Source organism: Spermophilus citellus (genome assembly GCF_964194105.1).
Source record: "Spermophilus citellus genome assembly, chromosome: 9".
NCBI lineage: Eukaryota > Metazoa > Chordata > Mammalia > Rodentia > Sciuridae > Spermophilus > Spermophilus citellus.
In genome coordinates this window covers 135147234-135164199 of record NC_138191.1, presented here as the reverse complement: position 1 = coordinate 135164199, position 16966 = coordinate 135147234, and the positions used below count along the sequence as shown (strand labels likewise).

The following is a 16966-nucleotide window of genomic DNA, read 5'->3' as shown; positions in this document are numbered from 1 at the left end:
TGGGGTGACTAGGACACAGTTTGAGATGACTGGTCTTTGGTGGTACTCACTTACCATTTTGGCCTTCCTGGGGCCCATCTTTCCCACAGAGGCCTTTGACAGAGGTCATGCAGGCCAGGAACTGAATCCTCCCTCCACCACTGAGAAGTTGTGGGGCCCTGGGGCAGTTACTGTGTCTTGTGTGGGTTTCTTTAGCTGTGAAATAGGGGTGACTTTTAACCTGTGTTTCAAATCGATGTGAAGAGATACCCCTGAGGGTGAGGTGAGATGCTGTGTGTTTAAGAACTCTTTGTGGACCTTTGCCAACTGCTGCTGAGGATGTTTCCTTCTCTCTCTCTCTCTCTTTTTTTTTTTTAGTTTTTTTTTAGTTGTAGATAGACACAATATCTTTTTTTTTTTTTTTTTTTTTAATATGGTGCTGTGGATCAAACCCAGTGCCTCACGCGTGGGAGATGAGCGCTCTACCACTGAGCTACAACCCAGCCCCATTTTCCTTCTCTTCTTTAAAGGCAAGTACTCTGCCCTTTTTAAACTTAAAAGGTCATTTAAAACAAACAAACTTTATTTTGGATCAACTTCATTTTACAGCAAAGTTACAGAGACGGTATGGAGTGTTCATACACCCTTGCCTCATTTCTCCTGCAGGCCCCACTTTTATCCTGTTGAGTTTTCCTGATAGATTTCTCTGAGATCTCTGTGAAGTTGGGTCACATCTGGTTTAAGTGCCAGCTAACACCTTGCTGAGACTGAGATGTTTGCTTTGAATCCTTGGTGTTCACTGTTGATGTGGTGTTTGCTTCCTTCTCTTTTACCTTGCTTGTGTCTGTGACCATTTGACATTAGAACAGTCTTGTGTGATTTTCCAGGATCTTAATGCCTAAGTATTTCCCCTTCTGTGCATTTAATGAGCTGTGCAACCTAAGGAAAGATGGGTAATCAGTTTCCATCAGTATTTCAGCTGGGCATTTTTGCAGTCTCATAGCTACTTGTCACATAGCTTCGAGGTGAAGGCAAAAGCACATGGATCTTCAAAAATTAATAAACAACAGAATTATCTTTAGAAACGGGAATCTTACCTCCCAATTAAAAGTCCATTAGCTAGTTTTAATGCATAAATAATCTGTAATTAGCATTATTAAATGAAAAAAAAATACTTGAGACACTCAATATTTTACATGTTTTAGCAACCTAAGAAAATGTCACAACTTCTTGACAAGGTTTCTTGACAATCCTGGGAGGATAGACAGGGAGAGCTCAGTCCCTTTTCATGAATGCAGGTGAAGTAAGGGACACCAAGGGGTGACCTGATCGGGGCCACACAGCAAGTTAAGTGAGTCATTCTCCAAACACAGCCTGAGCATGTTCAGCCCGTGCCTCCCCACAGCACTCCTGCAACTGTGGAGTGTTGGGAAGGCTGTTGGTCCACACTTAGTTCACTAAACTCAATTTTAGTGATATTACTTAAGCTATTAATATGTATAGTAATGCTTTAATACCTCATAGACAATTTCCATTTTTTTTTTTTTTTAGGACTTTACTGAAATCAGCATTGTTGGTCCTGTTAACAGAATCTCATTGTTCTGTGCAGAACTTCAGAGGAAACCTGTGTTTTATATTCAGTTTTTTTTTTTTTTTTTTTTGTGTGTGTGTGTGTGTATGTGTGGCTGTGACCAAAAGACCTGATAAGAACAACATAGAGAAGAGAAAGTTTATTTAGGGCTCATGGTTTTGGAGGTCTCAGTCCATAGATGGCCAACTCTGTAGCTCTGGGTTCCAGGTGAGGTGACCATCATGGCGGAAGGGTGTGTCAGAAGAAAGTAGCTCAGGATATGGCAACAAGGAAATAGTTCCACTATTTAAACCCCAAAGGCACACCCCATCTGTCTACGTATAGTCACTGTCCATTTGATCATATCAGTGGATTAATGCACTGCTTAGATTAAGGCTCTCATAACCCAGTTGTTTTACCTCTGAACTTTCTTGCATTGTCTCACATGTGCTTTTTTTTTTGTACCAGGGATTATTGAACCCTGGGGTGGTTAATCACTGAGCCACATCCCCAGCCCTTTTTATGTTTTATTAATATAGGGTCCCACTAAGTTGCTTAGTGTCTCCCTAAGTTGCTAAGGCTGGCTTTGAACTTGTCATCCTTCTGTCTTAGCCTTCTGAGCTTTTGGGATTGTGTGCCACCATACCCCGCTCACACATGAACTTTTGGGGGACACCTCGTATCTAAATCATAACACCGTGGGTTGGCTACTGTTGGTTCGTCTCAAGTTCTGCACTGTGGCAACATTGTTGGCACTGTCCACAGGCTCTGGGATGACTGTAGCCTCTTCCAGGAGGCTGCATCTTGTCTGTGACCTTTGAGTTACATATGGTGCTGGAGATAAACCTTGACAGCACAGACATGTGTGACATATTTTTTACAAGAGCTACTGAAATGTTTGAATGAGAAGATGATGTCATTTGAAAAAGTGATGAATGGGCCAAATTCTTGAGAAGCTAGCAAAACATCTTACTGAAACCTTGAGATCTGGTCAGAAAATGAGAATGAGTCTTTTTTAAGTTTTTTTTTTTTGCAAATATGATGGAGGTGTCAGTGTTTTTATATGAATTGTGGTACCTCTTTCTGTGGTACAGAAATTTTGTTGTCGTGTGCCTTAGTCTTTGTTTTGTTTTTGGTTAGGCATCTCAGCTCAGAGCAGCCCCTGTGCTGATGACTGTAGTGGCAGCAGGTCTCAGGCCTTGTTCACTGCTTGGTGGGTGGGTTTTTTATTTTGTTCTGTTTTTAATCAGTAACTAAAAAATCTAAGCCAAAGTCAAATCTGTGAATTAAGCTACGTTTTAATCTTCTGAAATCCTAAAGCCTCATTAAAGAGCCTGAAGAGGCTGTATCTATCTTTTTTTCTGGTAGGCTGTGGAGGGATCCAGATATCTGCCTGTTTTAGCCGGGCATCTTTGAATTGTGGCGCAACAGCCAGGCAGCTTTAGGTGTCACCTGATAACTCTTTGCAGTTGGTTGGTTTGACCTCAGGTGTGTTGCTTTGGGTCCTTAGGGAACAAGTGGGGCAGTCAGGCTGGAATGAGAGGGCAGCCACTCATAGAAGTGTTCCCTGTGGGGACATTTTCAAAATTCGTAGTGAAGATTTTAGCTTCTTGTGTCATTTTCTGGCAGTTGTCCATTACAGTAGGCTTGCATTGCACCAGGGGTACACACATGGGACCAAGAAAGTGACAGGCTGCAGTTCTTGGCTTTCTTTGCTATGGGTCACTGGAGAGACTCAACACTTTCCTTTCCTTTAGCTCTGGGCTCCTGTAATCTGTGGTGCTGAGCCTGAGAGAGGGGTGCTTTGGATTAATTTGTACCTTACAGCGTCTTTTATTTTTTTGGGTACTGGTGATTGAATCCAGGGGTGCATTACTACTGAGTTACATGCCCTGCTCTTTAAGACAGGGTCTCACTAACTTCCTTAGGGCCTTGCTAAGTAGCTGAGGCTGGCCTTGAACTTGAAATCCTACTATCTCTGCCTCCCAAATCGCTGGGATTACAGGTGTGCACCACTGCACCAGGCTGTAGTTTACAGACTCTTGACGGGAAAATAGATTTAAGATTTCGGTTGTATAATTTATATAAATGACGGAAAGCATCAAGCACATTCCCTACATGCATAGTCGAGCCAGTTATACAGATATATATTTAAAATTTTCTTTAGCCATGGATGGGCACTTTCCGTCTTATATTTTTTTTCCTTTCCTTTAACCACCAGAGAGATTGACACTGAAGAATGACATGGGATCCAGTATGTAAATATACAAAGTGGAGAGATCAGCGCTTTGGGTGCTTTGTGATGAGTGCAATTAAGTAAATGGAGAAGTGCACAGTTGTTGATTTGAAGGCTGGTTATGACATTCTAAAACCACCTGGCTGCCTTGCACTGAAACAGGCCTTTGGAGTAGGTTTTGTGTTTTAAGTTCAGTTTTGAGAATCAGCCATTTACTGTGAAAGCAAAGTTACTGGGAAGTTTGTTTTAAAGATGCTGCCACCCTCTATTTCTGTGAACCCAGTAAAAATAGCACGGAATAAAATTTAATTATGCTGTGCTGAATATTTCATGTGGAATTAAGGGGCAAAAGCTGCCTTTAAAAAGCATTAGGTTTGGAAAGAATAAAGGCTTTGTAGGTTCTTTGGAAGATACTATAATTAAAAGATTTGTTCAAATGTATTTTTCTCTTTTTTGAAGAGTTTAAAGAAATCCATCCCTCCCTTCCTAAATTGATTACCTCTCAAACAACAGCCCTGTTTGGCAGTAAATACGGTGAAGCTGCCTCTGTGCTGATTTGACAGCTTTTTTCTGTTAAATGTAAAATAGTTTTTTAATCTTCTGATTTAGGTGTTTAATAGAAAGTAAATGTTTGACTTGCTTTGGTTTCTGCTGAACCTGTATTTAAATCCACACAAACAGTTTGAATAAAGTGAAAACATCACTGGACTAGCTATTTTAAACATTTCAGGATATAAGAATGCTAAATGGGGTTCCCTTTTAAAAATAGAAATGGCTGCTTGTATTTGCATAATTACTGCTAACTAGCACAACATTTTAAATGGTGACAAACTCAGGGTAGAAAATGTAGCTGTTTTAAAAACCTTGGTAAAAGGAAGCCGGAACTGTTCTGTGAGCAGCTGCTTTGGATGGAGGGTCTTTGCAAAGGCAGGAAACAGGCTTTCCAGTTGGAGGGGTGGTATCAGGGAGGAGAGGTGAGCAGCACAGGTGGCCTCTGATAGCTCTGAGCTGGTGTGTGGGCCAGAACTTACCAGCCTTTCATTTTGATACATGAGTCTTAAGTATTGACTCTTAAATCTGCCTTGCTGTTTTGGACTGGGTGCAAGTGTTCTCTGCCAATGTTGGAAGGCGTCTGGTGAGGACTGAGGGTCAGTGTTGGTGAGAAGAGCATGGGAGGATATTTGTGAAAACGAAGAGTAGGGTTGTCTTCACAAGCTCATCCTGAGTATCCTCTGGAGTATCCTTGATTCTGCCTTCTACCCTTCTCAGGCATTGAATCCATATGTAAGTTTTTTTTTGTTCTCTTTCCTCAGCATCTGACCTTCCACATTTCCACCAGTGCCACCTCCTCCCAGCTGCTCTTGTGTTCTTCGCCTAGACATCTGCCCCATCTGTTCCCTATGTCGATGCCTACCTCCAGTTTTGCTTCCCTTCTGGGGTGGGATCTCTCTTAAAAACGTAAACAGGATTAGGTCTAGCTTGCTTCAGCCCTGCGGGGACTTTCTATCCCTCTGGAGTCCAGCGGCTTGCTCATCACTCACTTCCCACCATTTGCCGCTTTCTTCTCGGCACGCTGATCCTTCCCGTACCCGAGACACATCAAGCATGTTTCTGCTGTGGTTAGTTTCCTCTACCAGGAATGCTCTCCCTTTCCCCCTGCACCTATGTGTGCTGGCTCCTTAGTGCCACTCAGGCTGACCTCACACGCCATCTCCTCAGACAGACCTTCCCTGAGGACTCGGTCTCATACAGTGCCCGCCTACTCTCATGCTGCATGTGTTTTCTTCATAGCATTTGTAACTGTTGGAAATCGTCTTTCCATGTCTCCTCCCCACACCACCAACTCTCTCAGGGCAGGGACTTTGTCTGTCCTCAGCTGCGCTCCAGCAGCTGGGATCAGATGAGTGCGGAGGAGGGACCTGGAAGGCGAAGTGAGAGGGCACTCACCTGGTGGAGTCTTCTGGGAAGGGTGGTTCTGGAGTCTTTGTAAATGTTTTTGGAATTGTTTGGGAAACACTGTTCTAAATCTTGCCTTTTAAGCTTTGAAAGTTGAAATTGGGGTCTCAGTCAGTGTCTGTGCTTAAACAGAGTCCCAAGAAGTTGGGCAAGTGGTTCTTGCTGCACCTCAGCTGAGATGGAAGGTTTCTGTACCCAGGTTCTTATCCACAGCAGGAGCTCACTGGGTACTTGCCCCCCTGCTGGAGGGAGTGGGGCTGGGTGTGGAGACCACTGTCTTGCTTTGCCAAAGACTGAATTTGAACTCACACTCAGCTTGAGAAGCCAGATGGCGTTTTCTGTGACTTCCTGTGGCATCTTTCCTGTGAGCACGACAGAGATGCTTCCCGAGTTCAGTGGTCATTCTGGGGTCAGGTAACAAAAAAGAGAGGATTTGGGCTGGGGTTGTAGCTCAGCGGTAGCACACTCGCCTAGTACGTGTGAGGCCCTGGGTTCGATCCTCAGCACCGCATAAAAATAAATAAAAAAAATAAATAAAGGTATTGTGTACAACTAAAAATAAATATTTAAAAAAAATAGAATTTCATGAAAATTAGAAAGGAGACCAGTAGAGAAGAGAAGTGGGAGGGAGGTTGTAGGTAATGAAATTGACCAAATTATGTATGCATTTGTGAATTCTAACAACAAATTCCATTAATGTGCATAATTATAATTCATCAAGAAAATTTAAAAAAGGTATATATATTTGCAGAAACATAAACTTTGGTGATCAGCTTTTAGCTTCCTTGGTTTTCTCTGGGACATCCATGTTTTAGGAGGGATATGGAAGGCTGCCGATACCTAGCAAGTTGTGAAGGTGCTCAGAAGTAGTTAGTTGAACCCTTTGTGTTCAGATTCCTTAGGGAAGAAAAAAATCACATTTCCAGCTCACTGAATCTCATACATTTTATGCCACTCCCAACTGTCTGCTGAGGCATTGACTTTAGTCTTGAATGTGCTAGGTGGGGACTGGGTTGTAGAACTCAGGAGACCTGTCTGCTAAGCAAAAGCTCCCTTGTGTGACTTTCCATTCTCACTGTTGTCTTTAGCAGGGCATTATTACAGTGGTTGGGTTATACAGTGAAAACAGTGACTAAGTTAATTTATAGTGAAATGGACCCTTCTTTAGTACTGGGACCTAAAATCCTACTCTGGAGTGATAGGATTAGAGTTGCTTTTGATTGAGCATCAGTTCATTAGATGAGGTTTGAGAGAATCACCCCCTTGTGTTTGGAGCATAATGCCACCCAGGTGCAGGTATCTTCACAACTCCTGGTCCCATACCTGCCACAGGAAATCAGACTGGAGTTGAAGGGAACAAACAGGGTACACACTGGCTGAGACAAAAGCTCCAGGTCCTTTCAGGATCACCAGGTGTGAAGTGGAGGAGGATAGATGGGACTGGAAAAGGGTCTAGTATACAAGAAATGGGCGACCTCAGCAGGTTGCCTTCCTATGATGGTAAGCTACTGTTTTTAAGGTCAGCTGGGGGTGGGGAGAAAAGCTGGAATTACTTGCCAGTCATTGGTGTCCTATTTAGGTCGGGCTGACTGAGCCTGCCAGTACTTGAAGCCACTCTTACAGCTGACACTTTGAGAACCACCTACTCACACCACCAGGTTGCATCGATTTTCCGATTTGACCCTCAGTTTATTACATTTGGAGTTAACATAGTGGACTGGTCAGGTGAATGTTCTAAGTGTATATACTGGCTGCTGGCAGCCAGCAATCCTGGTGAGTTATTCAAAGGACAGTGACCTTCCCAACTGCATTATTAGAAATTAGTGTATACAGTACATTTGACATTGTGTTTGACACACATTCCATTTATGTAGTTGTGATGTAAATGTTTAGGAATCATCACACTCTGAGCCCGCTAGTCAAACCTAAAGAGGTGAGACTGGCATGTCTATGTGGACATAGTGGTTGCATTTAACTGTCCTTGACTGTTAGTAAGGGAAAAATACCCATTTAATATTGGTTATTTCTCTTTTCCTAAGTGTAAAAGAGCTAAAATAATTTCCTGCCCACAAACAGCTTGGTTTTCTTTTTCTGTCTTGTCTTTCTGTGGCTATTTGCAGAAGTTTCTGGCTAACCAATAGTTTATAATTTTCCTCACTCTTACAAATGCTTCATTTAGTCATATCTGAAAAACTCCATGAATCTGAATTTGTTACCTTGGGACAGTTGGGATTCCAGTGGTTCAGTGTTGATCTCCAGTTTCACATTCCTTGTTTTGGTACCATGGTTTGCCAATTAAATGTTTCTTAAAGTTGGTTGAGGAGCTTCAACAGTTGTTAAAAGTTTAACATCTCCCGATTTAGGGGAAATTAATTATTATATACAACTTAAAAAGATACATCTGCTGCCTATTCCTCAGGTTTAGTGATGGAAGGAGAAGGTAATAAATTCTGTCTTCCAGGCCGACAGATTTAAGTTCATGATGCGGTGAGGGACAGTGGATATGACCCATCAGGATGGTGCAAATGGTTTCCAGGGGATGTTCTGGAAAGGGCTTTCCCTGAGCCTTCTCTCAGAGGAGTTTCCTTTGTGTCCAACTGGCTGAGCCAGCTGGTCTAGCAGGCCTGATTGCTGAAAGGACTCTTGAGTCTCTCATCATGTCCAGACCTCTAAACAGGCCCCTGGTTGATGTGGATCCCTGGTTGGTTTTGTTTGGTTTTATTTTTTTATCTTTTTTTGGGAGGGAGGGTATACCAGGGATTGAACTCTGAGGTGCTCAACCATTGAGCTACATCCCATCCCAAGCCCTGTTTTGTATTTTATTTAGAGACTAGGTCTCTATGAGTTGCTTAGTGTCTCGATTTTGCTGAGGCTGGCTTTGAACTCATGATCCTCTTGCCTTAGCCTCCCAAGCCATTGGGATTACAGGCGTGTACCACCATGCCTGGCTGAAGTATTATTTTTTAATGTAGAAGTAGTTTTTACATTTCAAACACTAGACACAGCCCCAGGATACCCCTGTCTTCCATCACCTTTGTGTGCCCTCATGTCCATGACATGTGGATCTTTGGGGAAAATCATGCAGGTCCCCAGGGTTTGGGGGTTACCTGTGTTTTGGGCACTTCTCCAGAATGGGGAAGGTTTGCAGCCCCTGATGGCTCTGCACCATCGTGGAGGTGTGCCCAGCCTGCTTATCCATCTTGATGCACTGTGGATGATAAACAGTCATCTCAGCCCTGTGGTGGCCGAGAGGCAGACTCCAGCCAGTGTGTGCTGGGTGATGGTGTTTCCTGATGGATGGCGCCTCTTCTGGGAAGCAGCTTATTGTCTCACATGAACAGCCTTTCTAGAATAAATGGCTGCTTTCGCAATGTTTTGAATCATTTTCCTCAGCACATGTTTTGTTGCTGTGGTTTGAAAGCTTGCCAAATATATGCCTTTGCACAGCTCCCTGTAGGATTGGATCTACAATCAGACCAAACAGTGTGATTTAAGGTTGAACATAATTGGGAACTCAACAATCACTTGCCTCATATTTGATAGAATGGCAGTGGAATGCTTAAGAGTTATTTCTCTGTTAAAAAATTATATATATAAGACATGTACACACTGATATAGTTTCACTGCCTCATAATAAAGAAGTTGTGTCTGAAGCCACTGGGCAAAAACAATAGCATGATAAATAATTATTTGACTTCTGTGACGGAGGCAGTAATTAACTTCCAACAAGTCCTAGCAGTTGATACCACAGAATGTGAGTGAGGACCTTAGTCAGGTCATATAACATTGGAGGATGGAAATCAAACGGTGGCAGAAATACATTTTAAACTCGGGTCTTTCATCTGATAATATGTCTTGTTTGTGAACTTAAGTAATTGAGCCAAAAGCCTCGTGAATTTGGTGTTGCCTCCCTGTTAAACAAAGGTCTTTGGTTTTACATTTCAAATACTACTGTGTGTTTGTCCATGTTGGAGGGCTGGTTGCCAATAATGGAGACCTTTCACGGGCCTCTGCTGGTGGGAAAATGCTATTAATAGCCCACTCCCTGGAGCTCTTTAAAAGACAGTTAAGAGCTCTTTGAAATCCAAAGTTCCTTCACAGTGTGGAGAGAGTGCACAGTACCACAAGCTAGTGTGTACCTGGGAAGAGAGGGTGGGGAGGGGCTGTGACACCGGCATTTTCCCTTCCAGATGTGCGGGTGGTCGCCTTGCTTGCAGCTGCCGCTGCTTGGGGAAAAGAAGTGGGGTGTTAGCAGGTGATGATGACCACCAGGCTTCTTGTTGATGGTGTTCTTTTGCCATCAGTGAAATGCCTCTCTTCATCTGTTTTAAGAGTGCTAATCCAACAGGAAGAGGAAATAAAACACTTTTATTTATTTATTTTCTTTTTAGTTTTAGGTGGACACAATATCTTTATTTTATATTTATGTGGTGCTGAGGATCGAACCCAGTGCCTCATGCATGCCAGGCGAGCGCTCCACCACTGAGCCACAACCCTAGCCTGGAAATAAAACTCTTGAGGTCAAATCTTGCTAATTCAGCTATAGGTGAATTTTCTCCAAGGGTGTTTTTTTTTTTTTTTTTTTTTTTGACTCTTGGACACTTTCTAATCATTGAAAAGCACCTACCTTTTGACAGTTAAATGTATCCAACTCAGAATTTAACCTTTATTTGTAAAAATCATGATTATGAAAACTCTATTTAAACAATCTATGAGAATAAGTGAATTCAGCAAGGATATAAGATAAATCAGTTGTATTCCTGTATGTCAGCAATCAACAATCGGAAGATGCAACTTACAAATCAGTATCATTTGCTATAGCTTAAAAAACATTAAATACCTATTAAAGACCTATACAAAGGTAGGTCTTTCACTAAGAGAAGCTTGAGATCTATAGAAGTGGAGGATGTATGTATTAGAAAACTAAATATTGTCAAGATGCCTGTTTTCCCTAAATTGGTTTGTGAATTCAGTGCCATCCTAGTCAAAATTTAGACAAGCTGATTGTAAAGTTCATAAGGAAATGCAGGGGACCTAGGGGGAAAAATCAATTCTGATAAAGAACAAAGCTAAAAGATTGCACTGCTTGATTTCAAGACTTCCTATCAAGCTACAGTAATCAAGACAGTGTGGTATTGCACAGGGATAGACATATAGGTAGATCAATGTGACAGAATAGAGGAGTCCAGAAATAGACCCACACATAGATAGATGGCCAATTGATTTTTGACAAAGGTACAGAGGCCATTCAAAAGAAAGGATAGTCTTTTCAATAAATTGTAATGGAACAACAGGATATCCAAATGCAAAAAGAAAAAAACACGGTACTTCATACTGTATACAGAAACTAACTCAACTAACTCAAAGTAGATCATAGACCTAAGTTTAAATTCTAAAATCATGAAACTTCTGGCTGGGGGCGGGGGGAGAAACTCACAGGAGAAAGTTTTTATGACCTTAGGTTAGGAAATGATTTCTTAGATATGGCACCAAAAGCGCCATCCTTAAGAGAAAAGATGGATGTCAGACTTCATAAAATTTAATGATTTATTCTTTAGAAGAAAGTGTTACGGGGCTGGGATTGTGGCTCAGTGGTGGAGCACTTGCCTAGCACGTGTGAGGCACAGGGTTCAATCCTCAGCACCACATTAAAAAAAATAAATAAATAAAATAAATAAATAAAAGCATTTTTTCCATCTGCAGCTACAAAAAACAAAAACAAAAAAGAAGTGTTACGATAGTGAAGAGACAAGCCACAGACTGGGAGGAACCTTTGCAAAGCATATGTACACACAAACACACAGACACACACACATATACACACATACAAATTCTTATATCCAGAAATATAGGATGAACTCTTAAAACTCAATAATATGTAAAACCCAATTTAAAAACAGGCAGATTTAAATAGACATTTTAAGATATACAGATGGCAACTAAGCACATGAAAGATGTTCAATATCATTAGTCATCAGAGAAATGAAACTAAAACCACGGTGAAGTACATATTTACTAGGATGTCTTCCAGCCAAAACAAAAAATGGGAAATGCTGTTAATGCTGACTCCCGGGGCTGGGGTTGTGGCTTAGTGGCAGAGCACTTGCCTCATACATGTGAGGGACTGGGTTCGATCCTAAGCACCACATAAAAATAAACAAACAAAGATATTAAAAAAAATACTGAGTACTGGTGAACCTGTGGAGCAAATGAAACTTGCATCTTGCTTGTAGGAATGCAGAGTGGTGCAGCCACTTTGAAATGAAGACTGACAGTTTCTTATAAACTGCATTTGAAAAACAATCTATTAAATCTGTACTTCTAACATGACCCTGCAGTCCCACTTTCTAGGTATTACCCAGCTGAATAAGTGCATACAAAAATTTGTATGTGAATGTTTACAGTGGCTCGGCTCATGATCTCCAGGAGCTGCAAACAACCCAGATGTCATTCAACTGGTGAATGAAAAAGCACCTGCATTGAGATACTACTCAGCAGTAGAAAGGAACCAACCAGTACAGCATGGATGTATCTCGAACACCCCATGCACAGTAAAAAGAAATCAGAAAACACTGAAAAGTGTCTGCTTCCATACATATGACATTCTTCAGAAGGCCAAACCAAGATGGAAAGAAAATGGGTTGGTGGTTGCCAGGGCCTGGGGTGAGGATGAGTTAACCAACAAAGGGCACAAGGAACTTTCTGGGGTTGGTGGAAATGTTCTGTATCTTGGTTTTGGTAGTGGGTACACAAATGTATGAATTTTTGAATGTGTGGATCTAAGCAGTTTGAACAGGTGACTCAAAAGAAGATTCCACAGATGACATGGAAGGTGGGGAGGTGCTCCACATCTTCACTTGTCAGGGAACTGCAGATTGAAACCACAGTGAAGTGCACTCTGTTAGAAAGTCTGAGATGAGCAAGACTACCAGTATTGAACATCAACTAGACCTTGGCGCAGCGTAGCCCTCATGGGCACCGGTGGATGTTGAGTGGTGCAGCCTCTTTGGAGGACTGTTGTCCATTTCCCCCCTATAATTAAACATAATCTATGCTATGATCCAGTAATCCTACTTTTAATTTACCATAGAGAAATGAAAATATATGTTCACAAAATGACTTATTAGAATGTGTATATGAAGCCCCAAACTGGGAACAGCCCAAATGTCCATCAACTGAAAAGTTAATAAAAAGAATGAATGACAAATAAAACCATATGGACGGAGCTCAAAGAAGTACATATTGTGTGAGTGCATTTAGGTAGAATCCAGGAACAGAAGAAACCAATCCATGGTGACTAACTGGTTTCTTGATTATAAGGAGGTGAGTTGAGAAGCAAGGCAGTTACTATGGTGGTAGAAATGCACTGAATCCCATTTTGGATGGTAATGCATACTAAAACTATTGCCCAGATTAAGATCTGTACATTTTGATGTTTTTTAGTTATACTTAAATAAAAATATCTTAAAAGCTGTGTGTGTGTGCTGCTGGGGATGGAACCCAGGGCCTCCCACATACCAGGCAGCTGTTCTACCACTGAGCTACATCCCCATCCCTCTTTAACACTCTTATAGATATTTTACTGAATCCTAAATTCCTTTAACCATTTAATATGGTCATTGTTATGTACTTTGGATGTAACCCAAGACTGTGTGGTATGTCTTGTTGGCATTGACCCCGTTCTGCTGAGGCAAGAGGAGAGCTCAACTTTTGATTGTCATGGCCCAGACCTTCAGAACAAGGAAAGGGTAAGTAAGCCATCTCTACTCTGGGTCCATTAGAACCTGCCCTTATTATCAGTTCACCATTTGTAGAACTCAGTGTTGCAAGGACTTGGCTGTTTGTGTTAGTCTTAAGGGCAACCCCTTCTAGATGCTAATATGGCTGGAATTCAGCATATGGATCAAGGGAGTGGGTGATTGAGGAGCAATGATGTGGACAAGGGGTTGGAAAGGAGGCCCTGGCCCCAGCTTAATTTAAACCTCATGGTTCTTGATGTGGTCTTTCCTCTCAGCACCATCTGAAGATGATTCCTGAATACTCACTCTCCTGAGTCCCCACTATGTGCTCCTTCCCCTCTGTTCACAGATGTGCTGCAGTTCTCATGTGCACTTTCTCTCAAACCTTTAGGGTTTGGTGATCTCTCCATTTCCCTTCCCATTCTCTCCCTAAGGCAGTTGCCTCCCTCCCCCCATTAAATAGAAACTTCTCATTTTAGAATTCACTGGGAACACTACTAAATCCATGACCTGTTTTTAGCCCTTATCTTTCCTGGCTTCTCTTCAATATTTGTTGATGGAGCTGTCCTTTTCTTTCAAGAAGATTTTTCTCTCCCTCATTTCCACTACTGTCCATCTGCCCCTCTCCCTCTGCACCCCTCATTTCCTGGCCCCCTTTGGAGTGGCTGATGCCAACTTTGCGTCCTCAGCCTCTTCTCTCTCGCTGAGGGTGCTGGACTATCTCGCCCTCTGGCTTCAGTTTCTGTTTCACTGGCTGTCTCTCTGGGCCCTGAGTCTCTCCTGGGTTTCAGACCTTGGTTGATATTTCACATTGAGCACTTGCGGCTCAATGTGGGTGTGCCCAGAGTCAGGTTCCTCTGAAGGTTCTTTGCCTAGTTCAGGTGTCACATGAGGTAGTGGCCCTAGGCTAAGGGATGCCCTTTTCATTTTCTGGGGTAGGTGGAAAGAGATTATAGACTGTCCTGTGAACGTTGTGCTCTGTCTTTTCTGCACCACCCCCACTGCCCAGGCTTGGGCCCTAACTTCCCTTACTCTTCTTGGCTTTCCTTGTTTTCCTCCTTTCTTTGTGAATCCCTTCTGCCTTGGTTACCCTGCTCTTCAGGATAAGCGTCTACTCCTCAGATGACAGTGGACCCTTTGTCCATGCAGTGCCTTGTCCCTTTTGCACCAGCTAACAAGACCACATTCAAGTTTCAATTAATTTCTCATTGCTTTCTATTCTGTCCATATCCTCTGGCAGAGTGAGCAGTTTGGGTTTGTGTGATGCCTCACATCTTCATTAACTTGTGCATGTGTTTGTCTTCATATGTGCTCCTCAGGGACAGAACCTGGGTCTTGCTTGCATCTTTGGGGCCAATGCAGGGTGCTCAGTACAGGCTTGCTAAGGTGCAGTCACTGCTGGGGGAGCCTGGGGGAAGCACTGCTGCATCCTCCCTGCAAGCCTCCTGCTTGTTCTGTGCCTGAGCCTTCCCCTGTTCTTGCAGAACCCCCAAGGGGCATTGCCACACACACATGTAGGCTCTGGCTGCAGAAACCCAGCACTGCCTGGGGTCATGAGCCTCCAGGTTGCCCACACACTCTTCTGACAAGCAGGAGGGATCACTGTGACCTGGAAGATTTCCACATGTGATGCTAAGAGGGATTCCCTCTCATGTCCAATGGCCCTGCAGTGGAGTTTCCCATGACCCTCTTCCTGCGGAGAACCCTCTGCCAAGGGACTCACAGAAGGCAATTCTGGCCTCCTAATGAAGAAATGTGTGTTTCATGCCCAATGCATTTGTTGTGCCTGAGCTACCTACTGATGCCAATTAGGGCAAAGAAGGCTTCTGTCATGTTTGCCTCTCCTTCCTTGCTGGAAGGACAGTGGGCAGCAGCCATCCCTCTGATCTTAAATAAAGCAGCCCAGGAAAACACAGAGGAGTCTGCATTCTGGACCACTCCTACCCACTGTCACAGCCAGTGAGGGTGGTAGCAGGTGTGGCAGGCAGGGTGGGAGACATGCCAGGGACCTGGGCCATGGAATGGTGGAGTTGGGCGCTTTTAATTGATGCCTTTAATAATTACTGTTTAAGAAGCAGAAGGCACAGGGAAATTGTTTCAAAGGCAAATCAGAACAGCACGAGTTTAGAAGTTGGCTCAGAAACGTGTGCCTCTCTTCCCTGCTCTGTGGCTTTTACTGGAATGTATTTTTTATTTAATTTTTCCTCCCCCTCATTTTGAGTGCAGCAGTCTTTTCCCTAAAGGGAATGAAAGAGGAAGGTGCTAAATGAAATATTCTCATACAGTTATTATTTGCCAGAGGCCTGTTTGGGTTTCTTGAGTAAATCAAAATATGCATTTTAGCCAAGTTTAAAACCTCACTGCCTAAGTCCTTTGGGCAGCCAAGGAGAAGCAGTGCTGACCTGCCCAAGAGGTGGAAGCCATTGCTGTGCGTCCTGTGACAAGTCTAGTCACCGCCTTGCAGGGACCCCTGGGGTCTGAAGAGGAAATTGAGATGCAACTTCAAGGTAGCCATCACTTAAGGTCTCAGTCTTTAAATATTTGTGTTTTGTTTGTTCTAATTGCTTTTCAGTTTGTTTGCTTTTTTTTTTTTTTTTTTTTTTTTTGAGAGAGAGAGAGAGAGGGGGAATTTATTTTTTTTTTTAGTTTTCGGCGAACACAACATCTTTGTTTGTATGTGGTGCTGAGGATCGAACCCAGGCCGCACGCATGCCAGGCGAGCGCGCTACCGCTTGAGCCACATCCTCAGCCCTCAGTTTGTTTGCTTTTTAAAAATCCGGTGTGTGGTTTCCACTGTGTCCTTGAGTTAGTGAAACAGTGAGTTATAGGACATCCTGAAACCCAGCAGCACCGTCAACATTCACTATCTGCTGAGTCGCCAGACGGCTGGGCTCTGGGATGGATGGAGGGACACGGTCCCTGACCTCTTGGAACTCTGCTGTGAGGAGATAGGACAACTAGCTTGCAGCCTCAGCAGCTGTCCTCCCTTCCCCCCACCAAGGTCCCATATTTCTGGAAGGAGTACAGAGATTTTGAAGTGTGGGTAGGGACACTTCTGAATGAGGCATGGTAGTGGGTGTGTTTCAAATGCAGACAGCCACTGCTCTGTGACCTTCAGTAAGCCAGGGCATCTCCAGGGCCTCATGTGACTCCTGCCTGCCAGCCTGCAGTTCCATGTTGATAGTCTCTTCTGATGAGACACAGGGCACTATGAGGCAAGTATCAGGTGCTGGGCCAGGGCATAAAAGTAGCCACTCCGCCCTGGGAGGAGTGCCCTCAGCTACACCAGGACTGCCCTCAGTATGTGCTTCTGGTGACTAGTAGATAAGCCAGGCCTCAACAGGCCCTTCCCACCCAACTTTTCTGCTCTAGACCCACCTGGGAATCAGTGTGGTCTTCAACCCCATCTCAGGTCCCATGGCTTTGCTTTCCTTCCTTACTTCCCACCCTCCCAAATCCAGAGACTCTTCCAGGTCCAGTGGTCAG

General features: G+C 43.3%; 2 protein-coding genes across 3 annotated transcripts in view; both read left to right on the top strand.

Annotated features, from left to right (window-relative positions):
- LOC308656030 (calmodulin-binding transcription activator 1-like) overlaps positions 1-13198 on the top strand; it is a 103747-nt gene extending 90549 nt beyond the window's left edge. The window contains exon 8 of the transcript XR_014023587.1: positions 12146-13198. The gene's annotated coding sequence lies outside the window, so the exon portion shown is untranslated. The remainder of the gene's footprint in view (positions 1-12145) is intronic.
- The window catches only part of CAMTA1 (calmodulin binding transcription activator 1), a 693838-nt gene that overhangs the window by 18536 nt on the left and 658336 nt on the right, over positions 1-16966 (top strand). The window lies entirely within an intron of this gene.